The following is a 16736-nucleotide window of genomic DNA, read 5'->3' on the forward strand; positions in this document are numbered from 1 at the left end:
ATGGATGGATAGATGGATGGACAAAATGGTAAGTAGGTGGATGGATGAATGGTTAATGTAATGTTAATGATGGATGATGTAAGGATAGTCAAATGGGTAGATAGATGACAGACGGATTGATAGATGGACAAAAGAGTGGCTGGATGGATGGATGGACAAAATGGTGGATGGATGGATGAATGATGTATTGATAGATAAACAGGTAGATGGATGGATGGATGGATGGATGGTACATGAATAGACAGATGAATGGATGGATGATAGACAAATGAGTAGTTAGATGGATAGACAAATGGATGGATGATGTAAGGATAGTCAAATGGGTAGATAGATGGACAGACAAATGGATGGATGGATGGATGGATGGAAAAATGGGTAGATATATGGATAGACAAATAGATGGATGATTGGGTGGATGGACTGACAAAATGGTATATCGATGGATGGATGGTGTATGAATAGATGGATAAATGGATGGATGGAAAATGGGTAGATAGATGGATAGATAAATGGATGGATGATTGGGTGGATGGACTGACAAAATGGTAAATCGGTGGATGGATGGATAGATGGATGGTGTATGAATGGATGGATGGATGGGTAGACAAAGAAATGGATGGGAAAATGGGTAGATAGATGGATAGACAGATGGACGGATGGATGTTTGGATGGATGCACAAAATGGTGGATGGATGGATGGATGATGTATAGATGGACAAACAGGTATATAGATGATTAGATGGATGGATAGATGGATAGACAAAAGGGTGAATGGACGTATAATGGATGAATAGAAAAAAACAGGTAGATAGATGGATGAACAGTTAGATAGATGGATGAACAGTTAGACGGATGGTTGATGTATGGATAGACAAACAGGTAGATAGATGGATAGATGGACAAAACAGTGAATAGATGGATGGATGGATGATGTATAGATAGACTAACAGGTAGATAGATGGAAGGATTGGACGGATGTATGGATAGACAAATGAGTGAATAGAAGGATGGATGGACAAAAGGTTAGATAAATTAACAGACAAAATGACAATGATAGAAAATGGATGGATGGTTGGATAAAAGGGTAGATAGACAATAAATAGACAGTGAGCGAAAGAGAGAGAGAGAGAGAGAGATTAACAGCCAGCACTTTCATCTATGCCCCTGACCTGCTTTAAACTTCTCTTTTTGATTTTTCAAAGGCCCAATTCAAGCCAAGCTTTTCATTTCTTTCCTTACAAGAGCCCTCAACTCGCGACTGTGACGTCAGCTCGCCTTTTCATTTTAGCCTAGCGCAGCACGGCCTAAATGCACCGACAGCAGCGCTCGTATGTGATTTTCCTTCAAATTGCAGACTCCGTCAACGCTTCAATGGCGAGTTACTAACCTAAAATGACATGCTTGTCTCAAATAGTGTAATTAGATGATTGGGGGGTTTGCGTGTGTTGTTTAATGTGTGGCCTATGAGTGTGACAGGAACGAGGGGGATGCTGGGGGGTTGCGGTCGGCTGATGTTGACATGTGGCGCTCCGGCAGAGAGAGCGACCATCTGCCGCGGCCTGCCGGAACGAGAGCGCTCGTGTTGAATCTCTTATTCACTCCCACGTGTCTTGCTCAACAGCGACCTTAAGCCGACTGGGATGAGTCGCTCTGGAAGGAATGCAGGTACGGCACCTTCGTCTAGACGCCAGGTTCTGCTGATCCCACGTCTGCTGCTTTCCCAGATCTCCTGCAAGGCTTTCATTCCCGGGTCAAGCTTCATCCTCCGAGGGCTCACAGACAGGTGTCTCACAGCCAAGCTAAGATTGGGGCACACTAGGTCTCAGTAAACATACAAGGAGGTGCAAAATGTCTTAAAAATTAGATTTAGCTTTCTTTTAAATCATATGTGACCCTGAACCACAGATAGCATGGGTATCAATAGCCAACAATACATTGTATGGGTTAAAATGATCGATTTTTCTTGTATGCCAAAAATCATTAGGATATAATGTAAAGATCATGTTCCATGAAGATATTTGATCAATTTCCTACCTTAAATATGTCAAAACTTAATTTTTGATTGATGCTAAGAACTTAAATTGGACAACTTTAAGGCAATTTCAATATTTTAAATTTTTTGCACCCTCAGATTCCAGATTTTCAAACAGTTGTATCTTAGCCAAATATTGTCCTGTCCTAATAAATGTATTTATTCAGCTTTCAGATGATATATAAATCTCACTTTCAAAAAACTGAGTTTTTATTTATTTTATATTAATTCATTTTAAATTTAAATGAACCAAAATATCGACACACTTCATATTTCTTACACTGAAACTTTACTAGGGGAGCTACAATATTTTTTTAAAAAAAGATGAATTTTCATTTAAAATTTAATTAAAAAAAATACTATTTACTATTTTAATTCAATAATTAAATTGACTAAAAAGTTAACATGTGCAGCATATTTCTTAATCTGAAACTTTACTACTTTGCCCCAATGGTCATTTTTTCAATTAAAATTGTAGAAATGTTATTTAAAATTGAATTATTTTGTATTTATTTAAAATAGAAATAAATTGTAATATTAGTTTATTAATGTATTTTAAATGAACAGAAATTAAAATCTTAACGTGCAGCATATTTTTACTCTGGAACTTTACTAAGGGTAAATTAATATATTTATTCATTTTTAAATATTTAATATTAACTTCATTTTGAATCTTTAACTTAAATTATATTGAAATTAATTTAAATGTCACCTTGTAAAAATATATTAGTGCAACTTGTAACATACTTAATAATACTTCATACTCTCAAACTTTTGTCTTTTGAAATTTTGGGTAACACTTTATTTTAAGGTGTCCTTGTTACCTTACATGCACTTACATTACATTATAATAACAATTAATTATGCATAGTTACATGCACGTAACCCTAAGCCAAACCCTATTCCTAACCCTAAAGTGTACTTTGTTTTTGTAACACATTGTAACACATACTACGTTCATTAAAAGTCTGAAAAGGATGATGCGAATCACAAAGCAGCAAAATGGATGCTGGAAAATTGTGCTGTTCATGGACATGCACATTAAAAATGCATCTTAAGAATCTGTGCTCATCTTTAAGATAAACAGTTATGGTGATCTTTTGTATACTTTCATGAGACATTCTCAGTCTTGACGTAAATCACGTTTCATTCCCACTGCATATAGTTTAATTTTCAGTTGGAAATGCCATGGATCGTTACACTTGACTGAAAGACAGCTGATATGTTGTACACACGTTTGAATCGAGGCATTTGTGTAAAAATACCTTGCAGATCACGTGTTGATTGGCTAACATGCCTGGAAGAATACCAGACCAGGTGTTTGACGTACCGAGACATACCGTACAGCGTGACAAAAGTCAACACGCGCAATGCTATGAATATTTGTAAGTGTATTCTTTGGTCCGTGGCCCGTGTGATCAATGTAGACTTTCACTGGAAGAACCGGAACGAGAACAAACAAACGTAACAGTTTCTCATGGGAATCTTCAACACGACGGCCCGCACGTTTGTTCTCTCAGCCTGTCGTATAAAACCAGTTGAATGTCGTTTGGTTATAAGTTTATGCTGAGGGGATAATATTAGTTTTTTGGCTCAATAAAAACCATTTTGTTATTTTAGTGATGTAAGGTGAGGTCTGCCCGGTCGGATTATGTCCCGTTCGTCGTATAGCGTTCCTTTGAAGCGCGCAATTTTCTGAGGGGAAAATCAAACACGCGCGGAATGTTCCTCGCCGCGCCGTGTTATTTTTCGATGTTCTTAGCGAGAGCTCATGTGTAGATCAAACTAGAGCTAATTCTCGGCTTCAGATCGTAGCAGAATTTGAAAAAACAAACAAAACGTATTGGAACCCCCTCATACCTACTGTTATATTCCTGGTAGCGGGTCAAATGCCCACCGAGAGCCGCTGGATGTTGAGGGCTTTGTGTTGTTGCTGTAACTGAAGAACTAACGGGCCTTTGACATACAGGTGCAAGATGTGTCCATCTTTAACACCCATTTATTTTCGGCAGCTTGCACCCCGTTGGCCTGGTTTCTACTTGACAGGAAAAAGAAAAAAAAAGACGTGGAGTGCAGCTATTATAGGACAGACGGGAAAACATGCTAACTGGATTACTCAATGTCAACATGATTTTATCTTTTTTGATGTCTGAGATTGATTATGGTGTATAAAAGGAAGACGACATTCCAAGACGACTCGCAGACATCTGGTAAACAATACATGCAAAGCTAATCCGAGACAAAGCTCCACAGGGAACAACAATTTGCAATATTTTGAGTTTGCCTTCTATGATTTTGCAAAGCCAGCTGTGTGTATGAAGTTCATTATTAACCGTGTTACAAACCACACAAACATGAGTTTTTGTAACTGTGGGCCGCCTTCTCTCTCTTGCTGGACTTTTCAAATATGTTTTCAGTTTATAATATGATGAGGATATTATTGACCATTAATATTTATGTTATGTAATACATTTTATATATTTTACATATATCTTATAAATATATCATTTATAATTTAAAGTAATTTATATGTATATAAGCATATATAAATACATGTATTATAATGATTGTATATTTATTTCTATAATTTTATTAATATTAAATATATTTATTTTAAAATAAAACATTTTCAATATTTATTTAAATATTTATAGGCAGTAATATTCAATTACATTTAAGAAATTAAATATATAAAATTGTTTTTATATTTATTACTGTATATAGATTAATATATATGTTTAAATGAACGTTATATGGTTAAAATTAAATTAAACTTAATATAATTTAAATTATATTTATATATGCAAATATATGCAATACATTTATTTACATAATTATTTATTTATATAAATAATTTAATTATTTATTTATTTAATAAATATATGCATATAAATAAATATTAAACATGTAAAATAAATTGTTTATTTTACTTTGTTTAACATTTAAATATTTATAGGCAGTAACCTATGTATTACGTGTGTGTGTATTATAATGTTTGTTTATTTCTATAAATACATAATATATATGTAATTTCAAATGTTTATTTTACATGTTTGTTTTTTAAATATTTATTTTTAAATATATACATATAAAGAAATATTAAACATGGATATATTGAAATAAATATCAAACATGTAAATTAAACATTTAAAATAGTTTATTTTACACGTTTAATATTATTTAAAATAAATGTTTATAGGCAGTCATATTTTTAAATTTATAAAATTAAAAATATATAAATGGATTTCATATGTATTATGTAGATTAATATATATGTTTAAATGAACATTATATAATTAAAATTAAATGTACATTACTTATATGCATATTAAATTAATAAAATTGACATAATAAAATGTAATTTATAATTTAAATAATATTTATATATGCATATAAAAATACATGTATTATAATGTCTGTTTATTTCTATAAATAGATATATCATTTAAAATGTTTGTTATTATGATTAAGATTTATTTAAATAGTATATATATAGTATATATATATATATATATATATAAATATTAAACATTATTTTAAATGAATATTATTAATTATTAAATATATATGGATTTTATATTTATTATGTAGATTAATATATGTTTAAATGAACATTATATCATTAAAATTAAATCTAAATAATAAAAAAAATTAAATGGTAATCATTTTAATTTTAAATAATTTGGATTATTTAAAATTAATTTTCATATTATTGAATTAATACAATTTAAATGTATTAAAATATAATTCATAATTAAATTATATTTATATATGCATGTAAAACTACATGTATTATAATGTTTGTTTATTTCTATATATAATACATTATTAACATGTAATAAAAAAAAATTAATAGGCCTATTTATTTAAATAATTATTTCAAAATAAGTACATATAAATAAATATTACACGTGTAAAATAAACTTGTTTAATTTACATGTTTACTATTTATTTAAAGAAATATTAGTATAGGAAAGAGAGAAATAGAGAGATTTAGATAGATGAACAGATAGATATTGCTGTTTTGCAAAATTTAATTTGCTGTTTTTTTCCATACAGTTTTACTACACCACAAAAAGCTGACAACATTCATGAACCACTATGAAGATCTGTCAGAAATGCTGTTAAAACTTTTTTTGTGCTTTGCATTTTTCAGATTCGTCATTCTCAGACAAGCATCTCTGCAGTGAACCGTGAGAGTTTTGTCGTATGAATTCAGGTCGATCTTGTTTTGTGCACCTTACGGCTTTGACAGCTGCTCGCCCAGAGGGAGGGAAAGACCCTCTTTCATCCTTGGATGTTCACCTGACCCTGTTGGTAATGTAATAAAACCCCGTAATGTTTACAGTATTGGTTTTGCTTCAGAGAATCCTAGAAATTTGTCTTCCAAGCGGGAGGTTGTACTTCTGACCTCATATAAGGTAATATGCCATGATTAGTTTCACATGTGCTCTTTTCTTCTTCTTCTTCCCTTCTTTTTGGGAACAAAATAATTGAAGAACTTTAATTCGGAGACTATTAAAAACAGCCTGTATTCCCTAACAGGTGTTTTTTGTACAAATAACTCTGGTGCTATTTATAATGGCCTAACTATCTGGTTTATTTTGTCATTTCTGAGTTATACAGGACCAGAGGTTTTCTTAAAGGCTGTGCAAGCAAAACATATGGACCACAAGGGCAAACTTTACAGTGAACGCTGGTTTGGCTCTTAAACCGAGTCCTGTTTCTCCCATTCTCAAGATATTTTGAAACAGACGTTCCCTTAACCTTATCAGGATGTTTGGCTTTCTTTAACACAGCAGGTTCGGATTAAAACGAGCCTTAGTTCTAATCCGTTTTGGCCGAGATGCGGCCTACATCACAGTTTATCACATCCAATCTGAAACTCGCATTCAAATTGGGGGTTTAAAACAAATGGAGGCCTGAGGGAAGATACTCTTGTTCTCATCTGTCCCAGTTTAGTGGGAAAACGGTGTAAAAATGCAAGCCGTTAATCCTTGCCAAGGGCTGATTTGTAGCTGGGATTCACCTGTTCTCGAGCTAGCAGCTGTAAAAGGGACGGTTAACCCCAAAATGACTATTACTTAAGGAAAAAGATTTGTAGAGGCTTGGAATGGAATGAGTGTTAGTGAATAAATTAAGAAATATAGTCATACTGTGAGAAATAAAGTTGCAAAGATGTCTAAAGTATTTATTCAATTAATATATACATACATATAGATAATATATTATACATATGTGACCCTGGACCACAAAACTACACTGTAAAAAATAAAAAACACAATTTGTTGCGTCAGCTTAAAATAATTTGTTACCCTGCTGCCTTAAAATTTTAAGTTCAGTCAACAAAATAAGTTTAGTCAATTAGAAATGTTAAGTTGTACTACTGCCTTAAAATTTTAAGTTGATTCAACTCAAATATCTAAGTTGTCACTTAGTATAATTTAACATTTCAGGTTAAATAAACTTTTTTTTGAGTTGACTGAACTTAAAATTTTAAGGCAGCCAGGTTACAAATTGTTTTAAGTTGACTCAACAAATTGTTTTTTACAGTGTAGTCATAAGGGTAAAGTTTTTGAAACTGATGTATGGTTTGTTATGATAGGACAATATTTGATTGAGATACAACTATTTGAATATTTGGGATCAGAGGGTGGAAAAAAATCTAAATACTGGAAAAATCGCCTTTACATTTGTCCAAATGAAGTTCTTAGGAATGCATATTACTAATCAAAAATTAAGTTTTGATATATTTACGGTAGGAAATTTACAAAATATCTTCATGGAACATTTGGCCCAATCATTTTGACATGCAATTTATTTTTGGCTATTGCTGCAAATATACCCGTGCTACTTAAGACTGGTTTTGTGGTCCAGGGTCACATATTATATATGTACATATGAAATATATATGTGTACATATCTATATCTATATCTATATCTATATATCTATATCTATGTCTATATATCACATATATCAAGCATTCATAAAATGATGTTTATTGTGTTTTTATGTGCATGTATGTTTTTTAAATAATTACAAGCAACAAAAGTATTTTTATATATATTTAATATGAATATTTAATATAAATATAATATTATTATTTATTTGTTAGTTTATAATAATAGCATATTATGTTTATATTTAATATAAATAAACAAATAAATATATATATATATATATATATAAGCAATGCTTGAAAAATGGTTTTATATAATAATATAAGTATAATTAATATCTGTGTGACTACTGTGTGTGTATAAAGCATACATAAAATGACATTTATTGTTTATGTTTTTTAAGTATAAAACATTCACTATATATATGTATGTTTTTCAAGTATAAAATATTCACTATATATATATATAGTGTGTGTGTGTGTGTGTGTGTATTTATTTGTGTGTGTCTAAAGTATTTATTTGATTAATATATACATACAGATAAAATATTGTGTGTGTATATATATATATATATATATATATATATATTAAAGCATTCATAAAATGACATTTATTGCACTTTTTGTATGTTTTTTCATGTACAAAAAGTCGCAATTACAAGAAACAATGTATATTTGTATATATTTAATATAAATACAATATTTGTGAGATATATGTGTATGTGTGTGTGAGAGACATATCAGGACACAAACTTGTATAATGACATGGGTATGACATAGGTATTACAAGGAGAGGGTGAAGTATGAGGACAATCTGAGTGTCCCCATAATTCAAAAGGCTTATAAATCATACAGAAAGTTTTTTTTTTTTTCTGAGAAAGTAAAAGTGCGCACAGTTTCCTGTGAGGGCTAGGTTTAGGTGTAGGGCGATAGAATTGTACGATTTGTACAGTATGAAAACATGACTTTATGGATAATTGTCACGTGTCTTTTGTGTTTTGAGTTGTCTTCACTTTGTTTTTCCCCTGACCTAGTTTCCCCTGTTTCCTCATTCTCATTCCATTCACCTGTCCCTTGTAAATTAACTTCATTAGTCCCTCGTTTAGGTTAATACTTATAGCCCTGCCCTTCCGTAGTTTCTTTGTCCTGTCTCTGTTGTCATTAAGCGGTTGTTTTCTCTGGTTCTCTGGATTTATTAAATATTCTGTTTGCTTGGAATTTCTGCCTCCTTCGTGTTTCTCACCCAAACAACGCGTAACAATAATAAAATGTTTTTTATATAATATAAATATAATTCATATTTGTGTTACTATATATGTAATTTATATGCATTAATATATCAATGTATACATATATACATAAAATATAATATATACTCACATATAAGATAGCATTTGATGTTTTTTTCAAGTTTTTTATAATATAATTAAATAATACTTTTGATTATATATATATATATATATATATGTTTTATTTTTATTAGTTCAATTTAATCTAATTATATATATAGTTAATTTACACAAATATAAATATCTATTTACTTAAACACGCCTTTATTTCTCACACTGTGAGTTATCAGCTATGAGATGCAGAGGTGAAAGGGAAGATTAAGAAAAGTGAATCTCTTTTTTTTTCATTCTTGAGACATTGTATGTAAATAAGCAGCTGTAACAACTTTAAAATATCTCCTTTTGTTTTCCACAGAAAGTCATTAGGAGTTTGGAACGACACGAAGGTGAGTAATTGATGTCAGTTTTCGTTTTGAGGTAAACTAACCCTTTAATAGCGGACGCTTGATCTTAGCTATAATAAGGCAACCGGACTGGTTGTCCAAGCCGGACAGTGTCTCCACTCAATTGTGACGTGTGTGGATCACTGAAAAGCTGTGTCCTTAGTAAACCGCATACACTCTTTTGATTGTTCCCAGTCTCTAAGAACTTGTTTGACGAGAGAATGAGTTAAGATTAGAACAAGAATTGGCACAGAGCCGCTGCGATTACCTGTCTCAGGTAAGAACTGTCTGTACGCAGATTCCACAATGGCCCGCGGCATCTGTAGCACGGCCTCGCATGATCTCTGCTCAAAACACAAACTGCATGGAACAGGATGTCCCTGCTTTCTTTGAAATGAATACATGAATGAACATGTCAGGTGTTAAGCGAACAAGTCCATCAAGTTTTGTCCTGATCTTCTGTAGTCTGCATATTTTGGAGGTTGCATGCCAAATGTCCATTGCTGACTCTGTTTTGCTATTGGATGCCAGCATTTTAAATTTAAAGAGTTGAATTGAGATTTTCGAGGGGATGTACTTGAGGGAGTTGTTTACCAAACAAACTTCGGTGAATCAAAGATGCCGGAACATCGTTCCGGATCATCCTGGTCTAATTAACCCTTGGCCATATGTCAGTACACAACATTTTTTGTGAGGTTATGTTTACACACCATTTGTTGAATGGCAATTATGTTTATTGTAGAGCATCAGATGGGAAACAGTGTCTTCCCTTGGAATACCATAAAGATTAATCATTAGTAGTTAGGTGGAATCGACTATCACTATGTTGTCTTAAATATTATCTCGAAATCCCCTAGTTGGCGTACAGCTTAAAGATAAGGCATGTTCCCTCCTTAGTGCAAGGATATTGATTAAACACTTAGTTTCTTTATTTGAACAGTGAGTCACCCACGGCCAAGATAAATGTTTAAAGCAACTATGTCAATATGCACTGCAACATTTGACTTGAACATGAGATAACAGTGTTTTGAAAAATGAATCGATTAGCAATCCCTAATGGCATTTTATAGAAACATATCGTAAGTGGTGCTTGCTAATGTGCTAATAGTGTTGTTCAAACTGATTTTGGTCTGAAGGATGATAAAACGGTGAAAAAAATCCAGTCAGTTTATACTGGGGGAGTAAGCAATTGCTTAAAATGCAAATATCAAAAACATCCTTAGCATAAGAGTGTGCTAAAACACTCTGAATTTCTTAACAGCCACCTAGCAATTACACAGAATAACCTAGCAAAACTTTACCAAACACTTGAACACACTTAACATATCCACATGCTACAAACCACCCAGAACCTTCTAGAAAGCACCTAGCAATCACTCAGAACACCCTAGCAAAATGAGCTTAAAACACGTAGAATTTCTTAGCAACCAAACTTAACCAAATTTTTTTCTTTACCAAACACTTAAACACACACATCATAGCCACATGTTACAAACCACTCAGAACGTTCTAGAAACCACCTAGCAATCACTCAGAACATGCTAACAACACTCGAGCAAATATCAAGAACTCCGTTAGCACAGTATTGTGCTAAAAACATTCAGAACGTCTTATCAACTGGCTAACAATCACTCGGAACACGTTAGCAACACTCATGTAAATATCAAGAACATCCTTAGCATAACAATGTGCTAAAACATTTAACATTTCTTAACAGCCACCTAGAAATCACCCAGAACATTCCAGAAAAACATTACCCAACACATGAACACACTTAGCAACACACTGAATAACACTCTAGCAAATACCAAGAATTCCGTATTAGCAGTATTATGTTAAAAACATTTAGAGCTACTTATCAACCCCCAGTAATGACTCAAAACATGCTAGCAACACTCCTAACAAATATCAAGAACAACATCTTAGCATTATGTGCAAAAAACACTCAGAATTTCTTAGCAACCACATTAGCTCAGAACACAGTGACAAACTAGCAAACAGCTGAACTCGCTTAGCATAGCAACATGCTAAAATCCACTCTGAATGTTCTATAAACCATGTAGCATTCACTAGCAATACCCTAGCAAAACTTCACCAAACACCTGAACACATGTAGCACGGTCACATGCTACAAACCACTCAGAACCTTCTAGAATTCACCTACCAATCACTGAGAACATGCTAGCAAGACTAATAAATATCAAAAACATCTTTAGCATCCCTGGTGAAAAAACCAGCATATGCTGGTAGCTATGTTTTGATGCTGGGATGCTGGTTAGGTATGTTTTGGTGCTGGTTTATGCTGGTCCTTGACCAGCAACATGACCAGCATAAACCAACTAAGGACCAGCATAGACCAGCAAAGGACCAGCTTAAACCAGCACCAAAACCTACCTAACCAGCATCCCAGCATCAAAACATAGCTACCAGCATATGCTGTTTTTTTCACCAGGGATAACAATGTGCTAAAAACACTCAATTTCTTAACAGCCCTGCTGAAAAAAAAACAGCTAAAACCAGCCTATGCTGAAAGTAGCTGGTTTTAGCTGGTCTCCCAGCCTGGCTAGGCTGGTCAGACTGGTTTTAGCTTGTCGTTCCAGCTGGTTTCCCAGCCTGACCAGCTAAGGAAGTGGCCAGAACCCCTCTAAAACCAGCCTGCTGAACAGCTAAGACCAGGCTGGTTGACCAGCTAAAACCAGCTAACTAGCTTAGGCTGGTTTTAGCTGTTTTTTTAGCAGACATCCAGAACACACTAACAAACTTTACCAAACACCTAAATGACACATGCTACAAACTACTCAGAACGTTCTAGCAATCAACACAAGTTCTAGCAAATATCAAGAACTCAGTATTGTGCTAAAACATTTAAAACTTCTTATCAACCACAGAGAAATGACTCAAAACACGTTACCGAATATCAACGACAACATATTAGCATAGTACTGTGCTAAAAACACTACATTTCTTAGCAACCACCTAGCAATAGCTCAGAACACCCTATCAAAACCCATGTTAAAATCACATGCTAAAAACCAGTCTGAATGTCCTAGAAACCACCTAGCATTCACCTGAATATTATAGAAAATCATCAAGAACACCTTCCCTGGTGAAAAAAACAGCATATGCTGGTAGGTATGTTTTGATGCTGGTTTATGCTGGTCCTTTGCTGGTTTATGCTGGTCTGCCAGCAACATGACCAGCTAAGACCAGCATAAACCAGCAAAGAACCTGCTTAAACCAGCATAAACCAGCAAAGGACCATCTTAAACCAGCAAAAGATCAGCTTAAACCAGCATCAAAACATACCTACCAGCATATGCTGTTTTTGCACCAGGGTTATCATAACAATGTGCTAAAACTAATTACCAACTACCTAGCAATATCCCAGAACAAGCTAGCAAATGTAGTATCACAAACATTCCTAGCATAATAATGTGCTAAAAGCTCAGAACAAGTTAGCAACACTGTAGCAAGCACCGTTAGCATAGCAACATAATAAAAAAATATATATATATTAAATGTTTTTTACATTAATAATAATAATTATTATTTAATATTTTGTTAATTATTCAGTATATAATTGTATATAATATTTTATTTGTAAAAGCTGTGCATACTACTTTTGGTAATTATGGTTATATTCTATATCGTGTGTGTGATATTTATAGGGATGCAAAGAGGGTGCATTTCAATTAGCATGTCATTTCAGTCTTTTGACAGAAGTTAAACATATGTACGCCTTCCGTCTGATGTGCTATACCATTGGTTTATATATGCTATTTTGGGCTATCTTTATGTGGCATATGTTATATTTAACTTTTCTTTCATTGAAAAAAAACCTCTCCCCCCCTCATTCAGTCATCTCGGTCCCTTTCTTGTGTCGAGCGTACCCTCTTATTTAAAGGGAATAATCTGTAAATTGCATGCTGGTTTAGACTTAATCATAACAACTCAAAGTAAATAGGTCACAATGAGTGCTTCTTTCTTTCTTTACCACCCCCCCTCACCTCCTCCTTTGAGTTAAATGGAAAGCACATGTGTCTCCAGGGTTTATTTTTACTCCCCTTTAAAGCAGTTAGAGGGCCTAGAAACCACTTCATGGCTTTAAAGGAGAGTGGTCGCTATGCAGAGGGGACGAAATTACGGGACGGAGCGCACATGTCACCCTGGCGGTTTTCCTGCATTCCGCCGAGGGAAGTATTAAAGAAGGCAGATGGGGACGTGGAGCTGCAAAAGCATAAGGGATATAGACAGCAGTTAGCGTTAGCATTAGCGAAATCCCTCAGGTGCGCGCCTGGACTGTGACCTTTTACTTAAGCCGATCCCTGTGAACTGCAATTGCAAAGAACACAGCTAGAAGCCTTAGGAATAGACCATAAAGATTGTCCCAGTAAAATATTTGCAGATTAACGTCGCTAAACATTCTTAGCGTGCACTGACATTCAGATATTTATGCTTTGATACTGCTTGCTGCCAAACCTTTCATGTCTCAAAATTGACCCATTTATCTGTTAACAAAACAGCAGTTGCTCGAGGGCTTTGTACATGTTGTGGTTACGCAACGTCAGATGATAATTGACATACCGCATAATAATGCTGAACTCCAGCACGTGAGAAACATTTCCAAAACTTCAAGGTTCAATTGTATGTACCTTGCAAAGTTCTAGACCAAAGGACACCCTGTTTACCAGCTTTTAAAAGCAGGCTGTAGGCTGTACAAGCTGTAATTGCTTCAGCTTTGATCAGAATTTCGAAAAAGTATTTACCAGATACAACCTGCTAGGGTGTCTTAGGGTGATTGTTAGGTTATTGCCAGTTTCCCTATGTAAATGCCGAATACAGACTACTGCCACCTGCTGTTGCCACGACGTGAGGCAACACGAAGCAATGCCAAAGTCGGCCTTTCTTAGGGCTAGGTCTTTGACGTCGGTTTGGAGTGTCCCTACCCTTAGGGTTTTTTAGCTTGTTGCCATGCTATGGGTGTTTTTTGATGTTTGCTAAAATGTTTTAGGCCATCGCCTAGTGTGGTTTAAGAGTCTTAGTGTGTTCTTATTGTTTGTTAGTGTGTTCTAGGTAGTTGCTAGAGTATTCTGAATGTTTTTTTAGCACATTGTTATACTAAAGGTGTTAATGTTGGGCAGTTGAGTGCTGGTTCAGAACCAGTGCCTAGTGTCAAATCGCTTCTTTGTCTTTCGACACTCAAAGCACCAGCTCAGAATCAGGAAAAGTACACTATAACTATAAAAAATAAAAAACACAATTAGTTGAGTCAGCTTAAAATAATTTGTTACCCTGCTGCCTTAAAATTTTAAGTTCAGTAAACTAAAATAAGTTTAGTCAACTTGAAATGTTAAGTTGTACTAAGTAACAACTTAGATATTTGTGTTTGCTAAACTTAACAGATGGGTAAGTAACCCAGCTGCCTTAAAATTTTAAGTTGATTCAACTCAAATATCTAAGTTGTCACTTAATATAATGTAACATTTCAAGTTGAATAAACTTTTTTTGAGTTGAGTGAACTTAAAATTTTAACGCAACCAGGTTACAAATTACTTTAAGTTGACTCAACAAATTGTTTTTTTACAGTGTAGAAGTAAGAACTGCTTGTGTCAGGGGCTGCGGTCTGGGTTACTGTGACCAACAAGACGAACAGAAACTTGACTGGGCTTTTTTTAAATAGCAGCTAAACACGAACATGTTGGATTCGCCATGTTTGGATGCTGATGTAGGTTCGCAAAGCCATTGTTGATATTAGGCTTGTTTGGAAGGTGTCTACGCTGCACAGACTGGTCAGCGTATGGCGTCAAAGTACCGCGAGAGTAATTCAAAGGCTTAAAGAATTGTCTGCTTTCCAATCACTCTCGCGGTGCATTGGTGTTGTGCGCCGGTCGGACTGCGCAGCTGCATCGTTGTTAAGAATGATGAGACATATTCAACAACCTGGCACAGTGGTGGCGCTCTAGCGTGTGGAAAAGCAAACCAGTTTTTAGAAGGCTCGCCAGTTCCGAACCGGCAATAGCGCTAGTTCTGAACTAGCACCCAGTTCCTGCTGGTGGAAAAGGGGCTTGATATCGGTTTTCCACTGGAGCTGGTGCTCAGCCATGGGTGGCACTTATTCAGAACTGGCTCACATTTCCAGCACCTTTTAGTCACCAACATGTGACTGGAATCGCTTGTTATGTCTTGTGGAAGGAGAGCGTTGATCTCTTCTGTCAACCACTGTTGAACTGACATATTTATTTGCTGTTGTAAATGTTGTTATTTACCTGAACTCCGATTGCTTTTAAAAATGGCACTTTTCAAATAGCAGTCTATAGTGGACGCTCCACCCACTGACATCATAGATTCTCTTCTTCGAGACCAGCAAGGTTTCAATCTCGGTTTGCGCTCAGACTGTACAATATGTAGACAGGAAGCGAAGTAGGAGAGATAAAGGGAGAGGGGGACGGGATCGGGAAAGGTCCACGAGCCAGGACTTGAACTCGGGATACCTGAAGCGCAACAACGCTAAATGTCGGCATGCTGCCCAAGAGGCTATTTGCGCTGACATCAAGCATTTTTTGTTTGTTTTGTTTTGTTTTTTGAGTTAAAAAATACAGCCCGGTTTCCAATTACACAGCTCTGGCACCAGCTCTGGTGGAAAAGCAGTTTGGGTGATTTCCAAGTGGCTAATTCGGAGTGTTTTTTAGCATGCTAATATAGGGGCTTTTGCACCAAAGGAATGTTTTCATAGTTCTTTTAACTATTGGTGAAAGTACCTGCTTTTTGGTGTGGTCCCACCTTGGGAATAGCAAGGCCTGTTGGGGGGACTAATCTGCCTCAGCAGAGCCTTACCCAGCACAATAAGAACTACCAGTGACGTAAGTGTACATTGATTGGCCCAATGCATGCTATATGAAACACTGGCACCCCACATTATTTACTCCACAAACTAACTCCACAAACACAGAAAACAGCAATAGATGGACCAACACCAAAGTCCAGGCACTCCATTTTACATCCTCCAGCAATAGGTGGACCAATGTCAAAGTCCAGGCACCCCATCGTCCATCCTCCAGTCCAGTCCAGTCTT

Source organism: Labeo rohita, chromosome 22 (genome assembly GCF_022985175.1).
Source record: "Labeo rohita strain BAU-BD-2019 chromosome 22, IGBB_LRoh.1.0, whole genome shotgun sequence".
Taxonomy (NCBI): domain Eukaryota; kingdom Metazoa; phylum Chordata; class Actinopteri; order Cypriniformes; family Cyprinidae; genus Labeo; species Labeo rohita.